Below are 27,251 nucleotides of genomic sequence, written 5' to 3' on the forward strand. Positions count from 1 at the left end.
GCCTGTTTCTGTTCTCCCCGATGCCATTTTTACATCGGTGCAGTTTCAGTGACGTCAGTGGAGCAGTTCCAGATTTATACCAGCAGTTTGGCAAACTCCTGATGTTTAAAAAATCATTAGTCAGGCTCCAGAAAATAATGTGATTTTTCTTAAAAATGGTTATTTGGAATAAAGCACTGAATTAGGGATATGTTTTTTAATCTGCCTTTTAAACATTTCTGCTGACGGGTGCTTTTCAAGCTTTTTCAATTGTATCTGTGAGGCCTGGAAGATTAGTTTGGGTTTGTCGGTGAAAACTGGGGCCACTGGAAAGCACAGGGCTCTGAGAAGTGGAAATTTTAGAGTGGAAGCTCTATCAGGGATTCTTCTTGCTGTCCCTCTGAGTTAGAGGGAGGTCTCTGCTGTGGCCCAGGCTCTGAGGGCCTCCATGTATATAAAATACCATAGTGGTACAATCAATAAATACAACTATAATCAACATAGTCATCGATATATACTAGTCATCGATACTTCTTATTAAAATCCTGAGCGTTGTCCGCGTTGCTTCTCGGTAAGAACAGAGCACTATTGATTTACCTCCTTGGTGACTTCTTTATACCAGCTCTGTAGGCAGAACACAAAACTTCCCACCTCAAGAGCGTTTGGTTTTAGCTTGAAACCGTGATACCAAGAAGGTGGCCAAGTGTTCGAGCTCCCAGTGAGCTTATATTTTACAGTGGTGGTTGGATTAGTTAAACTGCTCGGCAGGAAAGCCCGTGTACGTATGCACTTGCACAGATCTAAACAATGCTTCCTCACATACATACAGGAAGCCAGCCAGCTCCTCCAGTGATTACAGTTTTGTCTTTCTGTTGCCCATGCCTGTGCCTTTTATCATTTATTTGGAAAGTTAATGAAAACAAGCTTAGTACAAGGAAAAGCACCCAGCAGAGCAGCCATCAATGCTGCAGAAGTTTCTTCTTGCCTGCTTATAATTAATGCCTCTTCCAGCAGAGAGAGACTTGATGCAGCAGAAGCAGCCAGCATATGCATCAGCCTGCTGGAGCTGGGAGTATTGATAGTGGCTGCGAGGGAAGGCTGCCCTGGCTGGACAGAAGCCAGCATGGCTTACCTTGTACCAAGGAAGGCGTGAAAGCCTATTTTTCTTCTTTAATATTTCTGAAAATGAGTATTTCTGCTTCACCTGCCCTCGCCACGTCCACACCAGCAGCTCCGGGTGGTGTTGGCTGCGCAGCAGGGCTGCTCTGAAGGACGTGGGGCTGAGCGGGATTGTGTGCTTGTGGACAGAGGCCACCTGTGTTGCTGAAAAAACAGTGAGCAAACGGTTTTGGAAATGAACGATGAATTGAGGAGGGTGTTTCTGGCCAGTGTGAAACATGGACTGGGTGAACTGGAATTGAACGTGCCTTGAACTTAGTGAGGAACATTGTAAGGAGGATAGGACATAGTGATCTCCATGAGGTGGTCCTGCAGATCCCTGGGAGTAGGCATGGTGCCATTCACTCTGGGTCATGTTTGCAACAGCTAAAAGTTGACGAAGGCTCGGAAGTTTCTGGCACAACCCTATTCCCTCCTCTATCCAGAGATGTGTCATAGTCTGAACTTCACGGACAGCATCTTCAGCCAGGCACGGCCTTCGCTGCGACCTGCTGCAGGGCTTGGCCTTGGGCCCCGGCTTCTGGCCGTGGTGCCCCACACGTCCGTGCCTTCAGCCACTGCGGACCAGGGTTTTTCCACTGTGGGATTTCAGACTTTCTGTGTAGACGGTGAGTTAATGACCCAGCAAATTAATTGCTTCACGAGGCAGCATTAATAATAGATGTTGTCTTACCCCATTTCATATTATATACAAACTCCCCGCTCAGCATCTGAAACTAAAACAGGCGAAATTACGAACACACAATTGCATGCCTCCCCTCGCTGAGCACACTGCTCTGACATTTTGGACAACCACTCAGTTATTATTTTTAGGGCTTCAGCGAGGACATAAATTGTATCAACGTCAACTGAAGTTGCTGGAAACTTTTTGCCCTGTGACTGAGAACACGAAGTGATAATAATGAAGCCAAATCTAATGTGTTTTTTGTTTTCTTTGTCTTTCTTTTTTTTTTCTTTAAATGAGAGGTCACTTTTTCAGATTAGGGATGATGCTTTTTGTACACAAACCTATGCTTTAGTTGATACAAGGCATTAAAAGCCCTTACTTGAATCTACATCAGCAAGAGGAGAGGACATTTGGCTGAATGGCCTCATTTCCCCAGAGCACTGTTGGTCGTATGACTTTGCTTTCTCATTACACGTTTCTTGTTCCTGCAGCTCTACTTTTTGGACTCCCTGATAACAAATCACTGTGTCAGTTAATTGTCTTGGCTTTTTTTCTTTTTGCAGATTATTAAATGAGGTGGTTAAAACATTAAGTACAGGATGCCACTGATGGGCCTCTGCTAAGCTATTGCACTGCTGGGAGAGATACCTATAGCTATGGGTAGCTAGATACAGGTGTGTCTGTTTTCAAGAAAAAAACATTTCTAAGAGGATGTAGATCTACCAGTAACTGCTGTTGAATCTGGTGTGAGGTTTGATGGCAATCGAGGCGGATGTAAGCCAGTGCTGCAGGGGCCCCCCTCAGTCCCAGCCATGCATTTCCCTTGGCACCTCCAGTTCTGTGTTTGTGCCATGAGCTGGTCCAGTTTTGCTGGTTTGTTTGTATGGCTGGGTCAGCTCTGAAATCCCGTGTCATTTAATGAGGACTGGTGCTGGCACTGAGGAGGAGATGGGAGCGTGCAGCCAGGGAGCCCGCACTGCTTTAAGCTCCTGTGGCAGAGCGTCTAGGTATCAGAGATGGAGCAAGTTTTTTTTCTAATCAGCCAGTCTTACATTTCAATCAAAGAGTTTAAATTTATACACATAAATAATTCATGCACTTATTATGCTACACATTCAGAATGCAGAATGCACATTAACTTGTCCTTGTCCCGCTCTAACAGATCTGCAAGTGCGATCATCCCTGCTGTATTACAGGAAAATGATACCAAAGGTGATATCCTAGTGCACTAAAATTGACAGCAAAATTCTTACAGACTCCAGTGCAACTAGATATTCACTTGAAATAACTGAGATCACTAGCTGGTTCTCTTAATGTCGTGGTGGCACTCTTTCTAGCTCCAGTGAAATGATTGTGCCATGGAAAGGATATTAAGGTGGTTATGTAGCACAAATGAGTGAGAGTGGCATTGCCTTGGTGCTAACAGGAATTAATAACCAAACTGGGGGTTGAATTCATCATACCTGCAATGCCATTTGTAAACCAAAAGGCAACACCTCCTTCTGCCTGAAAAACAGAGAGCAGTGTGATCACTTATGTTTTATACTAACAAATACATCCTTGCCCTTTGCTGAAAGGTAAAAATTAATAATAAGCTTGATTGTGCTCATTTAAATAAAAAATCTTTGGCTAGTTCCTGAAAGAGTATTTTATACAATATACATGCATAAGGTTTTGTCTTAGGGGAAAGTATTGTGTCTTCCCAGTTGCTGCTCAGTTTTGTGCTGCTGTGCTTCAATTTCTTTGTTTGCTTTTTGTCTTGACTTGTTATTTTTTAGTTTGAGGAACTTCCATTTCCTTTTAATTGATGATATCATATACGTTACATATAAAGACTGTATTGCAGTAGGTGCTACCTGAAAGTCTAAAGCAGGCTCCAAATCTGTTAATAATGGACAAGTCCTTCAAGTCTGGTGGAGTAGCCATGGCTGATCCATTGCCCGTTGCTGCCAAGCTCCCCGGTTGTATGGCTTTGTCTTCCTAGCTTGCAACTTCTGTACCGTGAGCGACCTGCACACAATACACCATAAATCAGAGCTCCTGGGACCTCAGAAATAGCCACCGGGGAGCGGGTGCAGCGCGGTGCCTCATGGCCAGGCTACAGGTGGAGCTGGAAGCCCTGCCTGGCGCTGGGCTCGTCTGGCACTTCCCCTGCCGGGGCTGCTGTCAATTGTTTGTAGCTTTGCCAAACTTAAGCTGTTGGAGCTGAAAATTTCCATGTCGTGTGTCTGCCCACAGCTGATTCCCTTTGCTTTTGAAAGTTCAAATAGAAAGATTTGGCTCCCTCAAAAAATGAGATGGGGGAGAATAAATTGTTTTGGTCATGTTATAAGCGCTTGCAAGTAATTTGCTAAGAAACTCGCACGCCTCCATGCTTTGGAGGAAGGATGTGAAATTTGGCAGGGGCTTAGCCTCGGGTAAGACAAATGCCTTTTGCTATCTCTAGAAAAGTTGCATCAAATTGAGCCAAGCCTGAATGCTCCTGAAAGTATCCGTTTGCGCATTCTCGGGATTTCAGAAAAACGTCCCCGTGCTTGCACAGGTAGGCTTCTGAAAGGAAAATACTACTTCCCAGGTAGCTTGCTGGATATTCTAGATGAGGAATTTCCCAAAAGGCAGCCCCATAAAGGCATGCCTTCCATCAGGAGTAAAACGAATGCTCAGAATTGCTTAGCAGTCAAGATCACAAGAAACCCCGAGTGTGCTTAAAGGGCACCTGATAAGATCAGTGAAAAAATACCCATTGCCGCCGCTTGCCTCTGGAATGTCATGTAAATGTCTGCACTTGCCTTTCACACTTTTAATTGGAAACAGAAAGGGGAGGGGGGAACGTTTGAGCAGATTAGCTAATTGATTGATTGATTATTTACAAGGAATCAAAATTAGAGGGACAATGATATCTTTTTAGAGAGGTGTCAAGGTAAATTATATGATTACCAGGTTCCCCGTATGCACGGCTTGACGTGCGGAGCACAACTGCACCTACCCGTGCTCAAATCATGCATCGGAGTTTTTCCTAACACATTTTGAGAGAATGTGAAGTGCCTTTCACAAAACCACAAAAGTAAAGCAATAGTGATTGGAGAACGAGATATTTAACTCTGGCAGTGCTCGCATAGCTCTTGGATGCCAGTGAAGGTTTCTGTGCGCTGTGACCATGGTTTTGCCGAATGTACTGGGGCCAAATCCCTCTCCTGCTTCTTTCTGGGCCAGAGACAGGCACATAAAGAATGTGTGCTAATGTGCACCATATTCTCAGCCATCTGTTGACCCCATCTGACTTGTTCTTGCCTGTGCCTGTGGGGCTGCTCTCTGGGGAGAGCCGGCAAAGGTCAGGAGGGCACCCCAGCCTTGTTGTAAGCTGCCGAGTGGCAGTACCATCTGTAAGACTTTCTTCCTCTGCTTCTGTTCCAAATCTGCCTTATTTAGGGCGGTGGGCAAGTATGTTGAGATAATTAGTTTATCCTGAAAAAGCCAACCCCTGCCCCCAGCAGTCGGCAGTCCCATCCCAGCTGGAGCAGCCCCACCGAAGGGAGTGACCTGCGAGTTCATTCTGGTTGTGCTGTGTGCTGACAGCCCTGCGGGCCCGTGGGGATAGCTTGGCCAGAAGTGATTTCTTGCAATGAATGGTGAGGTTTGTGCCAAGTGTTATGAGACCATCTTTTTTTTTTTTCCTTTTTTTTTTTTCCTTTTTTTTTAATATTCAGATATTTAAGCCCTGCAGTAAGATTGCCAGTACTCTTGTCTGGGGTGGCTAGCCTACCTTGTGGGTGTCTTGAAATGTAAGCACTTTTCTTAGTAGCAAAGACAAGTTCTCAAATGCTTCCCAGGGTAACATTCACTCCTGGGTGACTGTTACAATTTTGGTGAGCAAGGGATTTGTAGGAGTGGATGCAGGATCTGGCCTCCTCTCCAAGCTGCCTCGATTTGTTATCTCCGAAGCAAAATTACTCTGCACAGACCTCACTGCTTCACGTTTCCCTTTGCTTTCACGGCGCTATTTCAATTAATGCCATCCAGGGGACACATGAGCCCGGTGTAAACGTCATCACGATGTTTGAGAGCGGTTCTGAGAGTCTGTTATGTACTTATAAAAAAACTGTGTCAATACATAGTCAGGCTTTTAAAAGTGGTGTTTATAGCACCATAATGACCCTGTATCTAGGTCTTGAATCAGAACAGGGTGTGGGCCCTTTACAATGGGAATACAATAATGTGTATTAAATAGCATTAAGAAGTTACTGCCCGCACACAGTAGCCAATTTTCCAATGGCAATACCTGAGAACAACAAACACCGAGTGAGGCTGCCCAGGATGGTGGCTTCGGGCCAGCCCTCCCGAGGCAGGTCCCTGAAATCTGCCTGGCTGAAGGCAATGATCCGCTGCTCGGCATAGCTCAGCCCTTGCAGCACCAGCACCCGCCTCTTCCAGCACAGGACCAGTGGGAGGGTTGTCCCTGCACTGCACCCCAGGGAGCCAGAGCTGCCTCCCCACAGCTGCCCCCAGGGGCCGGATGGGCAGCCGGGGTTAGAGACCTTGGAGGGAAAGTGTGGCTGGCTCTAGATCCCCAGGAAATCCTGTAAAGCAGCAGCACAAATGCCCGGGGCAGGGGAAAAATCTGTTTGCTCTGAGCTGTGGCCCTCTCATTTGCATGCAACATATGTCCTCTTCGTTTGCATGTCAAAATAACCCTGCCCCAATTGCCTCAAGCAAAAAGATTAGATCTGGGTAGGAGGCTTTCACCAGGACAACTTTTAGCACAACAAGGAAATTCTAAAAGAGTAAAGATAATTAAAAACAAGAGATGAAAGCTAGCTCAGTCAGCTTGTTTGACATAGCCAAGTATCTCCCAATAATTCAGGAAACCTCTCAGTATCCAGAACTGTCAATCACCCATCCTGTTTTCCCCTGCCAGCACGATTTGGCGTTTTAAAATTAAAATTGTTGTGCTTGTCCTGCTGACTCATATGTTGTGCACCTCTCTTCTGTCCAGATTTGGGATGAAATCTTGGCCCCGTGCTATAAGCCTGTGTTGTGCAGGAGGTCAGAGCAGTTAATCAAAACGGATCATTCTAGCTTTAAAGCATAAAAGTCAGTTAAGTCATTGGCAAAATTCCTGCTGATGCCTATAAATGCAGAATTCGAACTATATAACCCCAAGACTTCCAAACGGCTGGCTCTGTGATTATCTTTCTGAGTCTGGTTCTTCTGTTTATAAGTCCAGAGCCGCTCTGCTTATTTACTTCCCTATTTTCTGCGTGCATCCTATGGATTTGAAGCATTGAGCTTTATTAATTGCAAGAGCAAAGCCTTATTTCTTAGGATGAAAATGCGGTTTATTTTTTTTTTCTAATGAAAATGAATATCTTGAAAATACCCTTCAGCTGTGTGTTATCTTTTTCACTGTTAATTTTCTTTTACCTTTGCAATAAAGGGAATTTATTTTTAATAGGATTGAAGGTGGAAACTCTAGGATCGGTTTGCACCATATTTTTGCCTACAGCTGAAATCTCCAATCTGAGCTACAAGCTCTTAAAACAAGTGAGGAGGAAAGGATCATTAATAAACCCAAAACTAGCAGCGCTAGTTTGGAGACTCGCTGTACCAACATTATCTGTAAAGGCAATGCATTGGTTACACTGACTTAGCAATAGTAAGAATTAAAAACAAAAACCACTGCAGGGCCAAGACACATGTGAAAGCCTAAAACATGAACGTGAGGGTGCTCTGCAGCGCCGTGGGGCTGCCCAGGGCACCCAAGGCTGCAGAGAGAGGTGCACGAAGGTGCCCCGGCTGCTGCTGCTCCCCGCTAGTGCAGCACCATAAAACAGCGGGCGCTTTGCACCATGCAGGTAACCTGCCGGAGCCGCCGTTCAGATGCACCCAAGTAGAATAAAACTTGCCTCGGATCAAATGCCCGATTATCTTTGTGTCTTCTCTATGGGCTGGAAAGTCTCCCTGGGACAGAGCGGGAGAGAGCTCAAGTTATGCAAACGCTATTGTGTTAGACTTGTGTAAGGGCTAAATCGTTTCAGCCTTTGGGCTAAATCATTTGATTGGATGGAAACCATTTAAGATGAGACTATTTCTTTTTTCTTGAAACAGTTTATTCCCTGACCACATTTAAGTAGCTAGAATGTTTTGCTTGGTGGAGTGTGTGACTGTGGGGGGTGGAGAGCAAGGGAAAGGGAATTGGGACTCATTTTTGTGGATATCCCAAAATAACCCAAATGAAGACAACCCAACCTGAAATGTAAGAATTCCCAGAGGCCGCTTGGTCACAGGATATATTTCCACATTGTATTAGAGCAATTCCCTGAACTGGAGAAGACAGAGGCAGTACTGGCTGACTTGTAGTTTTACTGCCCGGTTGTTTATTAGCAATCCTGCTGTGCAAAAGCATTGAAGAAATGGAAGTTATTCAGAGGCGACTCTGAGCCAGACTTGATTGTTAGCAGCTTTAGGGATTTGGCTATTAGCTGGTGCGTTCTGCGGTAATGGAATATTGTAAAAATGTTTATAGAAAAAAGTGCAAATGTCAAGGCGGTGTGTGTATATGTGAATACCTCTCCATACAGTAATGGTTCTGCGAAGCAAAATTTACCAGAAGTGTAATAGGACAAAAAGTTGCTCTGGCAGATTAGTTTATTTTTTAATTTACTTTGCTATAAAACAAGGTCCTTTACCCTGCACTGTACATTAGGCCCAAATTGCAGAGTTAGGAACCCCAGAACTGCCTGACCTGACTACTGATGCTCAAGTCAATTCCTTTTATTATTGCCATGAGGTCTGCAGCCTGCCTCAGGATTGTGCACTGAAAGTACATCAGTGCTTTTAGGGTGAACTGGTGCTTTAGGTCGATCAGTAGGAGATAAATTGGAGCTTTCAGCACCCACTAAAGAGATGGAGGTAATTTTTTTCCCTGTTTTCGTCAGCAATTTGCACAGCCATTTCCAGTAATGGGGATAGGATGCATCACAGTTTGGTGGCCAAGGGAGACTTCAACAGTGGAGCACGACCGTGGAATCCATTCTCTCCATCACACCAACCCGCAGCTTCACGTGCCTGCCTGCTGTTCCCTTCCCCCCAGAACTGCCACCTTTTTGGGACGGTCTTAGAAGCATACGTTAATTAAAGCTATTGTTACACATCAGCCAGTTGTGCCACCTCCAGCCCGTGCTGGGTAATTTCTGAAGAAACGCCCGCTGCACAGAGCCGTGCTGCCCAGGGTCATCGTTTCTGCCTGATGCCAGGCTTGGGTTGCATCAACTTGCTGTGAAGGTTATCTGCCCAACGCGTAGGATTACAAGGGCAATATCTTTCTTAATGAAAATGTTGATTCTGGAGTACAGTTATAGGGTCATTTACATTATTATGCACATAATCTCCAGCATAATCTCCTTCAGAGCAGGGGGTCTAGACTGACCTTTTAAGGTCCCTTTCTATACTGCATTTCTATGATGCTGTAAAGTCCTGGCTGAAAACAAATAAATGTTATCAACATTCCTATAAATTATTCATTTCTTAAATCCACTGGTCATTATAAGATGATTGGCATTAAGTAATAATCTGTGTTAGGCATGTGAAGGAAAGCAAAATGATGAAAAGCCTCCTTGATGTACTGCTGCTGTTTGTCAGCTTTTTGGAGAGAAAGAGGGGTCTGACAGACCTCCGGCTTTGCTCTCGGAGGGCCTGGGCTCCGCTCCCTGCACTTCCCCTGCTTCTTTTGTGGTCTTGACAAGTCATTAGGGATAGGCTGAAGCGTGTTTTGGAGCATCTGAACTGCACTTCAGCTGGTTGCCCTGCTGTTGCCATCACCCAAACTGCCCTGACTTGGAGACCACATTAAAACTATCAGTAGACGTTCAGCCAAATGTATGCATCTCCACCTTGTCCTGCCTCTTTTTAAAATAGGTTTTAAATGGGCTTTTTAGCTATATTTTGATCTTTCTAGGTTTCTAAAGATTCTTGCTTTGCATTTCTCATTTCAAAACTTGATTGTAAAAATTCTTTGTTGTGCCCAGAATAACTGTGCTCCCCCTGCGCCCCAGCTATCCCCCCTCCCCCAGATCAGCTTTATTTTCCCTCTGCTCAGGATCTTCTTCCAGGGATGGAGAGGTGAGTTGAGCTACTTTCAAGTAAGTGTCCCCATGGCTCGACTGCATCCAAGCAGACACTCGGGGATGGAGATTTGCTCCGCTGCTTGGGGTCGGGCAGCAACCACAAACACAGGGCAGTGTTCCTCCCCGGCCAACAGAGCTGCTGCTGGGGACAACAGGGGCAGCGAAGAATAAAAAATATAGCTGCTCGTATTCATTTGGCCGCAATAAATGGGTTTCAGCCATAGTTCCTTGGTTTCCTCTGTAGACAGTTTTGAATGCTCTCATTATAGTTATAATTTTTTATCCCTCCAAACTCATAGCGTGGGCCAGATGCTGGTGACCATGGTAGCATGGGCTACATCACTCCCTGAAATGCTGCTTTTTGCATCTCAACCTCACCAAATATTGCTGGTGGGCTCAGATACTTACAATTAGCTCACTTAAAATGATGCCTCCGGTGCGCTAAGACACTTAAAATTAGGACCAGAAGTTAGGCAGTTAATCTGTAAAGCTCAATAAAGCCCCCTGTTTCATCCAAGGGTTGTCAGAAAATTCGTTCCACATCTGTACAGAAAAAAGCGAGGTGTAAACTGCCAAGAACCATTTTAATGATGGCTGGAGAAAAAAGCAGCCAGATGGCAGGCTCTGCTGTGGCTGCGGTTGGTATTTAACTGCTTTTTTATTGGAAAAATATGGGGTGAAAAATTGTGTGGGACTCATTAGGCAGCCTGCTGCGATTCTGATCAGCTTGCCAATCTGTTCAGTGTGGCAAAGATCCAAACAGCCATAAATTTTTAGCAGCGGCTTATAATCTATGACTTGGAGCTTGTTAAACCTTCTCTACTCCCCCCACTTTTGTACACTGCTTGGTTTGTTTTTTTTTTCTTTTTCCTTTTTTTTTTTTTTTAAATAAAAGCTTCAGGGCTCAAGCTGTGCTGAAAAAAAAAAAAGGAGGGGGGGGGGATAAAGTCTCTCACAAAAAGCTCCAGTGAATAGCATGTCTCTTTGCTCCTTCTCGAAGTAAGACTCCATAACAGAAGTTTAATTTTCTTGATCCTGCATATTAACTAAAGAATTGGGAGCACAGCAACATCTAAAGCAGGAGAGCGAGCGGCGTTATCTTTGCGTTGGCATAGGAGGGCAGTGGAAATCCTCCTCCTCTTTTGTCATCTTCAGAGGGAGCAAGGCTGTGGGAGGAGAGGGTTGTTTGTGCGGGCAGGCGGCTCTGCAGTGTTCAGCTTTATGCTGCAACAATCCCAAAGTGAAGAATATGCAAATTTTGGGATTTCATAGCTTGGAGCAAAGTGTTACGATCACAGAGCGGCTGGCGCTCAGGGGAGACGGTAAACTGCCGGCAGGGGTTTCGTTTTCCGTCGTGGTGGTGTCTGGATTCTGAAGGGTTCACAAAGGATCCTAAGAGGAAACTTAAAGCTTCCTTTTTCTTAATATTTGCATATTACAGAAATCGATTTCAGACAAAGGAAAAAGAGGTTTTAGAGGCTGCTGTGACATGTTTCCAAGTAACATACACAGAACTATTGATCTGACCACTTTTACGGAGATGGAAAATAAGCAGCCAGCACTCCTTCATGGGAGCATAAATATTGGTTTTGAAAGATTTATGGAAACCAGCGGCCAGCAGCGGTATATATGGTCTCTCGTATATGTGCTGTTAAAAATACTACAGTATTTCTCAGAAATTGCCCCAAGTAGTGAAGTAAAATTATAAGCTATGGAGTTTTGATTCTTAACTGAAGCATTACTATATTGCCATATTTTTTCTAATGGTACTGCTGAACTTACGCATGCCTTTATAGCTGTGCATGTACACTGTATATATGCTGTAGGTTCAAGGTTATTTCAAGGGGATGTTTTAGATGGTTACAAAACTGCGTATGCAAATAGATCTGTGTGCACGACTGCTGTAGAGCTGCATGCAAGTTGGATTGCTGTCACAAACGGCCAAACCTAAATTTTTCTTGTATGGTCAGGGCGAAGGTGTTAACTCGACTTGTGCAGAAAGTGAAAGCGACCTCAGCTGATTAACTGTGATTTTACGTGCAATTTTGGATCTGGCAGGTACACTGAAAAGAAATTATAGCATCTGGATAAGCCAAGTTCCAGTGATTTAGGTTCCTTTTTCATTTGAACTAGCATTTCCAACAGCGTGTCCCTTCTCGTTATACTTTCGGGCGATGGTGCGACAGAAATGCAGAGAGGAGTTCGCAGGCCTCCTTGCGAATGCCGTTCAGTTTGTTTTAATGTCTCCCTTGCCGGTGCGGGCCTCCTTCAGCGGGTGATGTGCAGCACAGTGAGGGCCCACATGGGTGGGTGCTCTGCTCCTCGTGCCAAGCCTTCGCCGTGTATGCCTACGTATTTCCCTCACCTTCTGTTAAGCCCCATGGCATTTCTAGCTAGTAGCTGATTTCTTGTAGCTGATAGCTTTGTCTAAAGCACACATAAATAGGGAAGATAAAAGGTTGCTTCTTTCCTTTCACATAATTTATTGTGAAGAACAGAAAAGAACGGTATGGGGAAGCCTAGGGAGGTTGTCTCATATTTTCTATAAATATAATACAATCAGGAAGTCTTTATGTTGTGAGAAGAGGATAAATGAGCAGATAGTGATAACAAAATCCAGGAGTGCAGTGATCTGCTTGAAGTCGTCCTCCCCTTTTTGTTCTGCCAGTGGGAATATTTGTATACTAACGTTCAAAGAAAAACTGACTATTTTCTTCCTCAAGTAATAATTTACGATACACGGATGCCATATTTTATTCACATTGGCTCGCCCGTGTTTAGAGAAAGTTGGTTTTTTCTTCTCCTAGCACAGGACTTAGGGTTTGAGGTTGGCGTTGGGTGGTAAGTTTCGTGGGGTGGGTTTTTTCGGGACATTTCTGCCACTTGGAGTGGGTTTTCTTTAAACAAAAATTTGAATCACACCTCTGTCTTCCCAGCTGGCCTCAGACTCTGCAAAGACGGCCAATTTTTCTTCACTTCCAGGAAACGGGCTGATTCCTTCCCCTCCCCACCTCGAAGTACACATATTCATGGCACAGCTCCTCCCCAGGACCTCTCCCTTTGGCACACGGCATCTCTGTAAGGTAGCGAGAGGCCTCCGTCCTCCCCGCTGCTCCTGCCTTTCTCATTTCTCTTGCTGCCTGCCTGGGGGGTGCAGAGCCACGCAAACAGCCTTATCGCAGCCTGTCTAGCAATAAGATCCAGGAATGCTTTGGCTGTTCCCCAGGATGGGGTGAGCGCGGCGTGCCTGTCACTCACGGCCGAGCCTGGAGTTTTATGTGAGGTGGGAGGAGGAGGCTGGAGCGGGATTGCTGTGGTGTCACCAAATCTGGTAATTTTTTTCTGCAAAATGCTTCCTTAAAGGCACAGCTCCTGGAATTCTGCAATGAGAAAAGGAATTTTGACTTTCGTGTGAAGGAAATTAACCCGTGTGAAAGGAATTAACTCGTGCAGTCGCTTCAGAGACATGGCAATAGGATCCACCCTCCTGCAAAGTCAGCGAGCAAATTAAAAGACCACAGACTGTATTTGTTCATTTAGTTTTCAGCCTTACCACTATGAAGCAGATATTCTGATTTGGTGGGGAGGAAGGGGTAAGCAAATGGGCAGAGTGACTCAGGTTTTCTACCTTCTGGAGGTTCGATGAAAACAATTATTGCCAGTGTCTGTGACTGCTGTGGTTTCCACCAGGAAGAACTTCTCCTTGTTTTTTCCTCCTCTGCCTAGCCACCTCTAATTTCTTCTCTGTCTCCAGAGGCTTCCAGAAAAGGCCAGCTGGAATCTGAGAGATGACTTGCCAAGGTTGGGGCTGAAATTCAACCTCTTTTCTCTTGACCACCAAGTAACATCAGCTTGGCAGTAGAGGCCGAGCGCTGTTCGGGTGAGGAACCTGGGAGGGGAGGACCAGGGAAGGCTCGGGGCGGTGATGCCGCTCAGAGCCGTGCCCGGTGGTGGTGCTGAGCTCCCTGGCTGGGTGCTCAGAGCAGGTCCCGGCCTGGCACTGCCAGGCTCCGGTCCAGGCACCCACCACGGTCATCGCCTGCTGCATGGGCTGCGGGTGGGCAGCGCCGCTCGGCGGCAGCAGCTCCGGGACAGTTTGGGGTAGCAGACGGCCAGGGGATTTCACTGTAGCTGGTGTTATTTAAACTGCAGCGGGGATACCAGCTGGCTGCACTGAGGCAGTATCGTTTTTTTCGGCACATCATCAATGCACAGAAAACGTTTGCCTTGCCTTAAACGCCGTGTTCCTGTACACAGTAGCTTTGTGGGGCTGCAGGGCCCTGACCAGCGCTTGGGCCAGCAGCCCCCTCCCCATACCACCTGCGGGGACAGATTGCTGGAGCTTTATAAGACACTCTTAAATAAATAAAGGCAACTCCCAGCTGATGCTAGCCCTTTACTTGCTAATAACGCTCGAGTCCCTTTGGCTCCAGAACATCCCATAAGAGAGGGGATCCTGCACTAGGCAGCCGGCTCTGCCAGGAGCGGTGCAACAGGGCTGGCCTGGTGCAGCCACGGCATGGGGGGGGGAAGCAGATAAGTCATCTACAGGAGGACTTGGTCGTCTGCCTTCCAGATCTGTAAGCTTTCAATGGAAGATCTAATTTTTCAATAAAGATAATTCAATTAGGAGGTTTTAATTAGGGAGCTGAAGCTGATCTCCCCACCACACCCCTTCCTGTAGCTGTCAGCCTCTGTGCCGGTGCCCCCCGCTCCATCTCCTCACTCCTCTTTCGTTTATTTATTTTTTTTATTCCTAATCATCCTGGTGGAACAAAGCAGGAAAGGGGGAAAGATGATGAAGGGAGAACAGGGATATAAAAAATAAAAAATAAAAAAAAACACAGCATGTTGTGTCATTAAAAAGTGCCTCGTATTACCCGGGAGCTTCTCCATCTGCTTTCGGTGGGCATCCCAGGAGGACTTGGCGATTATGAAGGAATTCTCGGAGGCCATTACTGGGAAGAGGAAAAAAGGCTTGCTGCAGACAGCTTAATGGACTAATTTGTAACTGTGAGAGCAGGAGAAATGAGTTGTTGGCCACGTTTTAATTTGACAGCGAGTGGCAGAACGAATGCGAAATGTGATGAGTGAGCAGGCGCGTTCATTTTCGCGGTGCACTTTGCAAGGGCCTCTTGGCTTTCCCGTGGGGGCTGTCACTATTATTTTTGCCTTCCCCACCCGAGCGAGGACGGTGGGGGCGAAGCAGTGGGGAGGTGCAGGGGGTGAGGACAGGCTGGAGGAGGGGAAGCGTGATCAAGCAAACAAGGCTCAGGAGCCAATTTTATGCCAGCACTAGAAAGACAGGAGAGGACAGGCTAAACAAATTAGCAGTGTGCCTTAACTCTTTGCGGGGTGAATGGGAGGAAGACACCTTAGGAAGAGCATTTTTTCTGTAGATAGTGACTTTTTATTGTCGTCTGATGGACATACAGCCCCACCTTTTGTGGTCTGCTTGGCGGAGGGTCATGGACGTCTGTCATCCACGGCAAAACTGGGCAGTCTTTTCCAGGAGAAACAGGAGCTCCTAAATAGCCTCAAAAAGGGGATGTGCAGAGTTGCCCCTTATCAAAAATCTGGTCCTCACTACAGCCACGCAGAGGCAGTTGCTGGCTGAGCCGGCCCTCCTATAGATGCACCATCCAAGACTTCCCCAATGCTGCCTGGTCCTGCTCGCGCTAATTGGGCCGCGTCGTTAATTCGGGTGCTGTTTGATATGGAGCCAGGCCAGTGTAGAAATCACCACCCCCCCTTTTACATTTAAACCCTGACAGCATTCTCCGGGGGGGGCCAGCAGCCTCCCCCTGCCCGCGGGTGCCTCCGGGCGCATCTCTCGCCCCTTGGTCCGAGGCTGCTGCCCGAGGGCAGGGGCAGCACGCTGCCTTCCCTCGCACGGCAGGGCTCTGCTCCACACTGACGTTTTGTCAGATCGGTTATTTTTTACCGTGTGATGTTCAAAAACTCATGCTTCCCCACCCAGAGGCTATAATAGAGCAGCTTGTATGAGCTGAAAGATAGAGCAGTAAGCGTAGCCCTGTAGATGCTGCCTCTTGCCAGCCAGCACTCGCCGTAGCTCCCCGTCACACGTGGTATTTTTTCCATTATGTCTTCTTTACTGGAGATCTCGAGAGGTGAGGAAAGTCCAGTTGGCTGCTCTTTTTTCCTGTGGGTTTTCTTCAGTGACCTGTTGTTAAGTTGTATGATTAGAAAGAGAAAAGACTAATTCTGCCAGAAAACACACATGGATTGATATTAGAATAAATTGGTATATATGAGCCGAGATGATTATTTATGGCTCTCTTCCCGGGCTGCCATACCAAGGTGTGATCATGCCATAAATTGCGGGACAGTTTCTTACAAGACAGCAGACCAGATATCACCTCTTGCCTGTGATCGGTTATAGGGACGGTCCCAGGGAGTCTTCTGCATAGGTTTTACAAACCACGTAGAGGGAAAACGCTCTGTTTGCCGGACCATGGGAATAGTCAAGGAGGAAGGCAGAAGGACCATTTCTGTTTTCTGCGAGTGCGTTATCTTTCTCGTCAGTAACATGGGATTGAACTGTCGCATGAATGGGTGCTGCGCAGTAAGTTGCAGGTGGTGTTCTTTCCAAATGTGAGGTGCTGCTGACAGTGACTAGCACGGAGCTCCCATTTGAGCATAGGCAGCACGTGTAGGCTCTGCCGTCCCCAGCGCGTGGTGGAGCTACCTTCGTACCCCAAACTCTGCCACAGGGGCTCTGGGTGTTGCAAATGGGTGACTGCTGATAGCTGACAGATACTGCTTTGGCCAAGTTAATCAATATACTAAAATATTTTAATGTAAGTGCATGTAGATACAATGTGTATTTGGTGTGCTATTTCCCAAAGGAAGTAGGTATGCATGAACACGCACATGTGCAGCATGAATTCTGGTTTCACTGGTGCTAATTTTGTAGTGATGTAACTCTGAAATTTACAGAAGAAGGTGAAGTTGAATTTCACTGTGGTCATAGTGAAATCATTTCTGAAAGTGAGTCTCTAGCAATTCACCCATGACCACATAACTGTGGCTGATCTTTTCATTTTTAATAAAAACACATGATATATTGAAACTCTTCATCTTACATCCTTCTCTTTTCCCCTTTGATATTTCTTACTATGGGAAATATTTGATAAAGCTTTTTCTCTTTTTTTTTTTAGTGGAAAAAATGCAGGTGACTTACACTCCTGCAGTCAGTCTTTCTGTTAACTTTTTTTTTTTAAAGGACATCTGCAAATAGTACATATAGCCCTCAAGTAAAGAATGCTTGTCAGCAGGTTCTTTAGTATTGGTTTGTCCTGCAAGATGCAGAAGTTCATCGTCCTCTGATTTGAGCATCTACCTTGAGTGACACTTGAGTGAATCTGACACTGCCTGACTGGCATTACGAGAATGTATATTTATGATTGCAGATGACAGGTACACAACAGCCAAGACCCCTTGGTTTTCCAAAGGTTTCTTTAAAGATGGATTAATGTTGTTTGAAAACTTCATGTTATTAACCTTAATGATATGTAGCAGTGGGCTTTTTAAAATGGGGTGGGAGAAGACCTAAGAAGACAGAAGTGTATGCTTGATCGTGGCTGGGAGAGAGCATGACAAAGAGAAGGGAGATGGTTTTCCCAGTCAGAACAAAACATTGGCCTTGTGCCTTCTTAACTCATTACGCCTCAGTTCTTGCTTTGGTGTTGTGATAGAGGGTGACGGGCAAAGGACCATTTCAGTGCTTATGTTCGTCTCACCTACTTGCCCATTTCATCTCTATCTCTGAACACCGATCTCCAGAAGAGAAAGCTTTGGGATTTCTCCAAGCTGTCACCCAGCCCCGGGATGTGATCAGTCCAAGGCAGCAAGGAAACTAGATATAATGAAGACAGAGTGTGGATGGCTGTGATTATCAAGAAGACTGAGTGAATGAAATGCATGCTGCCTCCAAGACTTCTGTTCACACCTCAATCTGTCCCCTTTGAATTTAAAAACGCATCCCTCTGGTTTCAATCCCAAAGGCACAGGCGTAAGAATGGAAACCAAAAATCCTAGATAGCAGTGGGCAAGGCTGCTTGTTTAGCCAGGATGTGATCTGGAGTCTGGAGACCCCTCTCTCCGGGCTCTGACGTCCACTGGAAGCAGGCTGGCAAGGCTGGCGAGTGGTGACTGTGGACGCTTCAGGCTGTTTCATCTGCAGCCAGCCTTTCTGCTAATGCTCATGTAGGCTCTTGGGGATCTTGTGCCACAGGTCTGCGGTGCCACAAAGAGCAGAGCCGGCGTCCGGCGCTGTCTGACTGCCTACCTTAATGCAGCTTCCCTGCTCAAGACAACAAGGCTCCCGCTGCTGCCACTGCCGCTCGCCCCCCCTTTTACCTTCCAGCTCACTGCGTCTGTTCCTGGAGGCCCCGGGAGGCTTTAACAACCACTAGATTGTTAGTGACAGTCAGACACTTTAACACTTAAAGTAGAAGGTTTGATTTAATCGCAAGGCTGTCATTTATTATTTGTCTGCTGTGTTCCGCTGGGGCGCCCGCTGATCAACTGCCTGCTCCCAGGAGGGCATTTTTTTTTTTGTTATGTCTAAATCCTCAATACAAATTGCAGCGCTCCTAGATCTCCCAGCGGGACCCATTACCGCCTGTGGGGCATTAAGGATCATTAATAGTGCTGTCAGCAAGCTAGCCAGTTGGTTAGCTTCTCATAAATAGGAAATTAATCCATCTACTTCATTAATAATGCCGAGTGTAGCTATTTTGTTGCACTTGATGTAAGGGGCCTTGTGTTTGTCTGTAATGCGATAAGACAGGACTCCAAATTAGCATTGAATGTCTGATACAAGAGTGCAGACTCAATTACTTAGTGGAAAGGTTTTTGTTTTGGTTAGGGTTTTTTTGTTGCTTTTTTTTCCCCAAATGTCTTTAAAGTTCTTGAGCAGCAAGAAAAAACAACAACACTGATTTGCTTCATTATTTGCATTTTGCAAGATCTGTTTCCGTAGCTGGCTTCTGCTTTTGAAGAATAAATTGTTGGGGAGGGAAAGCAGCGAGTGAGAAATGGGGACCACACCTGGCAGGAAAAGCAAAACGCGTTAATTAGAGACAGGGCTAACTAGCTGTGCTCATCTTGCCTTCTGTGTTGAGGGTCTGGGGGGGCTTGTCGTGCTTTTTCCTTGCATCTACAGTTAAGGAATCATTACAGCGCTGACGGGTGTTAAATTTCACTTTGGAGGAGGAGGAGCAATAATAGTGTAGGTTAAAGGAGAAAATGAGCCATGATAAGAGCCGTCCAGTTTTTATGAGAAAATCATTTGCCTACCCAGCAAACGCGGAGTCCCTGATGGGTGGTATTGGAACCACTCAGAGGATATGAAGAATTCTGAGTACATTTATCTATTACATTTCTAATTAGTTTTACTCAGTAATATCTAGGCACCAGAAACAAAATAGAGAGTTACATGGCAATTATCCATAAAAGTACTTCATCCTGTGCTTCTGTGCTGTTCAGATCTTCCTGTGTTTCCTTCCTTCCTATAACTTTCTCATCAGTGCGTGGGAAAATACAAGTAATTTTTCAGCCTTAATAATTAAAGAAAAGCTTTTCAAGAAAGGAATGGTTTACCTCCTGCCCTCAAAACACTGTGCATTTGCTTTTTTCTGCTTCAGCCTCGTGAGTTTGTTTTCAGCTAAACAAACAAAAAAAAGATCAGCTAGGCTGACAGGCTCTTGCTAGAGCTCCAGTTTGCAGTATGGGGAACCACTCAAATGCTCAGGGTTTTTATCCAAAGCTTTGGGAGACTTTGCTGGCAGCCTCCTTCATGATACTTTAAGAATTTGCTTTTACTGGCTTTCTAGCAGTGTGCTGTTAAGTAGCATGTAGAGGAGAGATTATAAACATATAACCATATCAGGGCCTAGCCTATGTCTGGGGCTCCGAGGCACTGCCACAACATAAATAAAATCATTATAACTAATTACTGTTTGGGCACTGGGGAGGGAGAGCACTTGTATTTATTTTTGTAATGGGAGGCAAATAAATTTCTGAAATATCAAGAGGAGGGAAGAAAGAGCTTCTACAAAGTGATGAGATAAATAGATTTGGAAGCATTACAGTTCTCAGAAGCCAGTAGCCTGGGATGGATGTTTTCTGTTGACAAACTCTTCAAACCATGTGAGCTGTACCATATTTATTTACATCATTCCTGAAGTAGAAATGCATTTCCCAAATACGATGTGTGTGACCAGAGAAGTACAGCGCAGCAGCAGGAATGATCCCGATATTCAGAGGGGGTGCAGGAAAGGATTTGGGGGATTTCCGTTCTAGGCAGTGGAAGTGCTTGCATTGTTTGTGTCAGATGCATGTTGCACGACAGTGCCAGCTGGGAATTGGCCCCAAAGGGCAAAATATACAAAGAGACACGGGAGGCACAGACCCTATCTCCAAAAATCTCACTATGGGCGCCCTCAAACTTTGCAAATATTCATTGTCCGAATTCCAGTGATGGTTCTGAATTTCACAATTGCCCTCCAGGACAAGCAAGAACAAAAGGATAAAACCAAACAGCCTTGAATGTAGAGTTGTGCTGAAGGGGGAGGGAGGGTTCAATGCTGGAAATTCATATATGGGTTGTGCGGATTGGCTCTGTTTTCAGGCAGTTTTGTTTTTAACTGCTGCCTTTTCCTGTTTGGAAATGTTTTGCAGTGTACGGTGAGTAGCAGTCACAGCAAACTGCCTGCCTCATGTCCCCTCACCTGCGTATTATTAGAGACAGTGGTGCCGAGAATCCAGTGGCCGTAAAAAGCCCAGCTGCAGCCAAAATCCTAATGCACTTCCAATTCCCAGTGCATTAAGCTTGGAGGAGTCTGCTGTGTATTATCCCAGGCTCTGTCCAGTTTCTCCAGAGGTTTTCTGGTGCTAAAATCTTTGCAAGCATTTTTGTCAAATGCTTAATGCTTTAAAACTTAACCTCATTATGCTCCGGTCTATTTCTGTAGTGAAGGAGAAGGGAGCATGGGAAGGATCTTTTCCCTGAAAATAAAAAGTCCAGCCAACTTGTTAGATGCTTTGGAGGTTCTTTTATTGTAAACTACAGGAAAGGACTTTGGCAATGTGTTGAAATTGTTAGATTAAAGCTTTCCCCTCCATCACCCCCCATTCTGCCATTAAAGACCAATGCTGCTGTAAACAATTTATGGCTTTCTTAAAGGAAGTCAGATAATCCTGGCTGATTTGTGGCCATTCCTTTATTGCCTTGCCAAACTCTGCTTTGTCATTTCTGGTTGGAGGAGAAAGCACACACAGCCACATATGTTCAAGTTTCTGACCTCATTTTGACTGTTACAAGAGAGTGAGCACATGTGTCTTTGAAAAAAAAAAATTAAAAAAATTTAAAAAAAAATCCTGGAGTAAAAGAAGAATAATTTCCCTGGTAATTATGTTTTGTAAGAAATATGGGGTGTAAAATATACCATTAATGATTTTACAATCACTTGGCCAGTCAGGCAGGAGAGCTGGCTGACCCAACCTAGCAGAGAGCACCGCTCCGCATTAGTGTCAAAATGGATGTTTAGTCGTGTGCAGCCATGGTGAAATTGGAAGTGGAAAGGAGCCAATGCCTCTTTCAGAGCGAGGGGAATAAAAAACCCTCTCTCTTGTTTTACAAATCTCTCCAGGGATGATGAAAATGGCTCTCTTCAGCATCCATCTCCTGCTTAGTTCTAGATCAACACATGTGGTAGGAAAATGTGTTCTGCATAGATATGTCATGGCTTGAGAGAAATTACGAAAATAAAAGGGGCACGTTTCTCCCCTCTGCAGCTCTCCTCCTCCTAGCATTTCGAGTAAGCATGTTCCTGATTAGTGAATATTTATTGTTATAAGCAGAGCTTGTAGTTGTGCGTATAATGACGGTGACCTGGCACATTTCACGATCAGATCTGGTTTGCGGTGCTGGGTGAGCACTGCCCGTGTCTATTTGGTCTCGTGCGTGGGTACGGCCTCGTTGGAGGTGAACTATTTACGTTTTGGAGCGGCATAGTTGTGTCAACAAAGGATGTAGGAAAAGGCAGAGAGTTAGAAACAAAATATAAATGAAAGACCGAACACCAGAACAGATAGGATTTTATCAGTAAGAAACTCTCATTGGATCAACTTGTTCCTTTTTTCGGGAACCAGCATTCTCTTGTCAGCAGAAGCTGAGTGCCCATCATCAACAAAAGCTTTGTGGTTGACCCTTTTCAGCAAACGTAAATTCTAAGCTGCAGGTATTCACAAAAATTAGAGTTAGAGAACATGTGTTAGGTCACTTTATCCTTCCTGCTGACAAGATAGTATTTCCTATTTAAATATATTTCCTAGTTCTTGTGCAATTCAGCCTTAAGTGTACCAAATGGCAGCTTCTTCAGCCCCTTAGGAAACTGTTCCAGGGTTTAATTAATAGCCCTCTTGGTCAAAAAGACAACTCTTTTGCATGCAGAGCCTGGTGCTCACTTAAACTAAAGGTCATTTCATGGCTACTATGGCACTCTGAGATAACAGATAACAGAAACTGTGTTTGTACTCATGTTGCATCCTCTTGTGCAGCCAAGGCAGCATAGGGTGGCCTGAGCAGAAATACAAGGGAGCCTAAGCTGTGCCTAAGCTGCACTGTTCTTACTTTCTTCTTGCCTTGCTTCCATCGTCTGTGCACTTCAAATAAACATCTTGCTTTGGTTGTCACTCCACAAAACTGTACTTATAGCCACAGGTTATAGAGAGGGATTTGTGATTGCCCATGGAGTAGATCATCATCTGTGGGGATGGTTCTGCATCGACTGGAAACAATGCAAGCACAGCAGTATTCAGCAGTTGATTTTTAAAGCATAGGGCTTCTTCCTGCAATTGCAAATATTCCATGGGTATTAATAATGGAGTAAATCTCTTATTTCTGATGTGACCTCTGTGAACATTGCCATGAAACAATGATGCAAGTGAGGTGCGGAGATTAATTTTGAAGAAATGTCCTCTGAAATACCCGGTGCAAAAGTTGTGAGCATTCAATATTGCCGTGACTGTAGGAGGGTTTGCAAATGCTCAGTTCCTCTGAAAGGTGGACCAGAGAGGTGAAGCATATCCAGAAATTTGGGGACACCAACTTGCTATATTGCTTTGCCTTTTTTTTTTTTTTAATTGGAAACTGCAATTCGATGTGTGTCCAGAGTCACGGCAAGTCTTTGACAAAACCAGACTTTTCACTTCCAAGAATCTCCATTCTCGGAGTTTTCTAAAGAGCAAGAGTATTGGGTCTTTTACTATAATGATGAATTCCTTCAGGAAAAGAAGCTCAGTTCCAAATGTGAAGGGATTTCGAAAAGCTGGTAAAGCTGAGGAAATTCTGGTGTATGTTGTTCAGAAATGGCTGCAAAGGAGAAGACACGTGCTGGTTTTCGTGCCACTGTGCTGCTACATGCTCTTACATTCCAGCTGCATTTTTCTCCTTTTTTCTGTCCAACCCAACAGTGCATGAAGCAGCAGACTAGACTGGAGATAACTCAATTATAAAACATCATTTGACGAACAGTTAAAAACTCTCCTGAATGGAGCATCATCCTTGATTGCGATGGGGTTGAGATGATTATGTTATGAAATAGCATTTGATGCAGAACAAAGTGTTGCCACAGCAGTAAGTTCCAGCATCCAGCTCTAACAATAAGCCATCCCCAGATCCTTCCCGCAGAGGGCCAGGCTCTTTGTTTACAGTCAAAATGAGAATTGTGAGGCTGCAACCCCAGTTGGCTTCAGCAGGAGCTGCGGCACCTCGGCACGGCTGAGTCATGCCTCCAGCACGCCGTGACCCCGCTCCAAAAAGACACTGTCGGAGCAGAGCTGCTCCTTGGACAGAGTCAGCAATTCTCAGCAGCCAGCCAGACGGGGATATGTCCCTGGGGAAGCAAGACACGGGGAGGGAGAGTTGCGCTGAGCTCTGCCACACCGCAGCACCCACTGCAAACGCCTCGAGTGGTTTCTGCAAACACACGCCCAGAGGTGGATCCTTCCTCCAACTTCACCATCGAGTGAGGGGTGCAAAAGCCCAGGGTGATACAGGTGTAGTGTTGCCTCCGTGTTTTCTGAAAGTCATTAATACGTGAACTGATCCTTTCAGAGCACCTGTGGCATCTGTAGGTTCTCACTGGTTTACTTATTAATACAGCGCTGGGAAATAAGCAAGAGTTGCTATGATGCTCCCTCCAGGTGAGAAGGGCAGCCATGGGAATGGGAGGCTTCAGCCTCATGGTTTCCTGGGTCCAAGCTCTGTGGCCAGCCCCTAGACATCAGCTGCACTCCCGTGAGATGTCTTTGCACTACAGCAAGAGCATTTAAAGGCTTTTTCTTTTTCCCCCTGATTTTGGTTTGAAAATATCGAGCAATCCCACACGGCTACTTCTTTATTGACAGTCCGGATTTATCAAGCTTGTGAAATTCACCTGGATGTGAAATGCTGCAATTAGGCTCCACTAGTATGTGGGTTATTAATACGAAACCATCCCTATTTTTAATCCTGTTCCTTCCTACTTTTTCACATCACAGTGGCCCTAATCTTTGAATATTTATCCTGCGCACTCGTGTAGCGGTCAGGTCCCGCTGTGTGGCGTGGGAGCCCCGGTTCCCCTCCAGAGCCAACCCTCTGCAGCCCTGGTCAGAGCAAACCCCATCTGGCTAATTTATGAGCGTCACTAATGGGTCCCCAAGGGACCCCATCAGCAGTCTCATCCAGGACGCGATGGCTGTGACACAAACCTCCAGGGGAGGCAGAGGCGGGTTCTGGAAAGAAGCTAGGGAGGAGTGGGGTAGCGGGAACAGGAAAGCACAGGCTGTCCCTGGGGGCCACAGGAATTAAAATCCCCGCAGCCCCAGTTGTTCTGTCTCTCATGAACTCCGAACAAATGTCCCTGCATCGTCAGGGCAGAAATCCGCACAAATAAATTTGTGGCATGTTTTTCCTCTCCTATGTTTAATACCTACCCAGTTGATAAATAATTATTAAGCAATGATATAAGAGCTGCACTCTCAGAAAATTCAAGGAAAATGAATTCATCCAGCAAAAAACACCTTTGTGCAATAAAGACTGGAGAAAGTAAAATGAGATTGTGGGCTTTCTTTCCCCAGGCTTGGATATTGCTTTATCAATACAGTTCTGTCAATAAGCTGTGAACAAACGCAGGCCTTGTCAGATTTACTAACTAATCACAGAAAAGTGTTGGCAGGGCTTAAAGGATTGAGTGACCAGACATAGTAACTCATTTTAAGTGTTTCTGCTTGCTGCATTTTTTTTTCTTCTTTTTTTTCCTTTTCCACTCCCTACTTTTGCCCTCATAAGCAGGTAGGGCAGTGAATATCTTTACCTGGCTCCTTCTGTCAGGCAGAAAGGAAAATGTGCAAATTCCACAGATTTTGGTTCCTTGCGTGTCTTCAGCGTAGCGCTTGAGGCACAGCCACAGACATACGCAGATGCATAAATAATGTCACTCATTTGGTGCACCCAGATCTTTACAAACAAATACGTGTATTGTGCATGCGTACTGTCTGCATAAGCACGCTGCGTGGTAATTTTTAATTAAAGGTGCTCCACTGGAGTGATTTTCACCATCGGCTTTAGCAGAGCTGTTCATTTGGTCACTTGATAGCAGGTTTTCCTTTAGCTGGGAAGATGAAATGGGAACATTGGAAATGCTTTTTTTCTCTCCATAATTTCTGCCATGAATTCCTCTGTTTTTGCTGTTGCTTCCCTGCTGGCAGTTGCCATCTGTAGCAGTTTTAGTTCTGCCAGGAGGACTGGCAAGCAACTCCCTCCAGTGCCCGCATCAGTGATGCCTGGGTGCCAGCCCGGGCACCTCCGCGCATCCCCCAGCCGCACGCCGTGTCGCTTTGTGGACAAAACTGTGCTGCCGGCAGCAGGGATATTCGTCAGCCTGCCCCGGGAGCCCTCATGGAATGGGTGTTTTAAAGGAAATAGGTGCTTTAAAGCCCAGAGGTCGGGCTGCGTTCTTCCTCCACCCGCTTGCAGGCGCGGGGCATTGCACCGCAGTGCTGCTCACTTGCACAGCGAGCCTTGGCAGCACCTGGCTACAGCTCGAGGGAGGTTTGGGCCTGAAGTTGCAGTGAGTTAAGTCAATAGCCCCTGCTAAGAAATCAAAGATCCTATAAGGAGGATCCTGTCTCTAAACGACTGGATTTTAGGTCCAAGGCATTAAACTTTGCAAGAGCGAGGTAAAGACAGAAAACACACTTCAAATACCACCTGGTTTTGAATAACAAATTGAAGACAGCGTGCTATTGTGAGAGGAGCAGATTCTCCAGTTTTTGATAAATGCAGGAAAAAAAAATCTTTACTACCAATTGAAAATAATTCCATTTGTGTGAAGGTTGTGATGGTTATTAACCTGCTGTTTTGTTGGCATGACTTGAAAGCCGGAGCCGATATTCTTTGTTTAGAGGCAAACTTTAGAGTACTTGCTGCACTGGAACAGATATATTTCTGTACATCTCTATGCACAAGACAGATGTTCGTGTGTAGACTTTGCTCCGTTTAAAGCACCCATTCTGTATTCCTGATGCCAGAGACTCTGCATCATCTGGAAAGAAGTCCAAACAAAGACACCTCGTAACTCAGCGCGGCTCTGGGAGGGTTCTGGCAGCTGGGAGATGCGCCGGGGTTATCGCAGCCACCATAAATATCTCGGGGGCCTGCGAGGAGCTTGGTGCAGTGGCTCGGCGTGCGCAGGGGCAGGCGGGAGCTGTCTCTGGTCGTATTTATGTGAGCTGGGGTAAGCAGGAGGGATATCAAAGGCAGTAGCTTGCCCTGCCTTTCCCCTCGGGTGGCACCAGCAGAGCGTCACTGCTGCGGTGCTGCTCTGGCAGTGGCAGAGCCCAGGGCTGCCCTCGATTTCTCTGTGCGTCACCACATGCACGTCTTCCTTGGTTGGTGCAATGACAGTGAAAATAAAGCAGCCCGTTATTTCTGAAGTTGAAAGAGCAACGTATGCAGAAGGGGTTGGGGTCTCCGGAAAGGCAGGGCTGGGTTTTTGTGGCTGTGGGTGAATTTGGCCCGGGGCCGAGCAGTTGCGGGTCTCACAGGATTCATGTGCGTCAGGCCTGGATGTGGTCCTCTGCGCTCAGCTAAGCCCCGTGCTGGTGCATGGCCTCCAAAGGAGGCAGCGTGGCCGACCCCATCCCGCCCCCTGCACTTTTCTTCCTTCCAGCACCCCTGAGCCTCAGCTCCAGCCCTGTCTCACGGTCAGGCCTCTCCAGTTTGTCCTCAC

General features: G+C 45.9%; 1 protein-coding gene and 1 long non-coding RNA gene across 26 annotated transcripts in view; one reads left to right on the forward strand and one right to left on the reverse strand.

The window, feature by feature from the left end:
• Positions 1-27,251, forward strand: part of FBRSL1 (fibrosin like 1) — a 519,147-nt gene that overhangs the window by 365,643 nt on the left and 126,253 nt on the right. The gene's annotated exons all lie outside the window — the stretch shown is intronic.
• Positions 1-27,251, reverse strand: part of LOC310883515 — a 64,028-nt gene that overhangs the window by 17,480 nt on the left and 19,297 nt on the right. Inside the window, exon 2 of the long non-coding RNA XR_014573577.1 lies at positions 1-27,202. This exon is cut by the window's left edge and continues 17,480 nt beyond it. This is a non-coding gene — a long non-coding RNA (uncharacterized lncRNA). The remainder of the gene's footprint in view (positions 27,203-27,251) is intronic.

Source organism: Anser anser, assembly GCF_964211835.1.
Source record: "Anser anser genome assembly, chromosome: 18".
Classification (NCBI taxonomy): Eukaryota; Metazoa; Chordata; class Aves; order Anseriformes; family Anatidae; genus Anser; species Anser anser.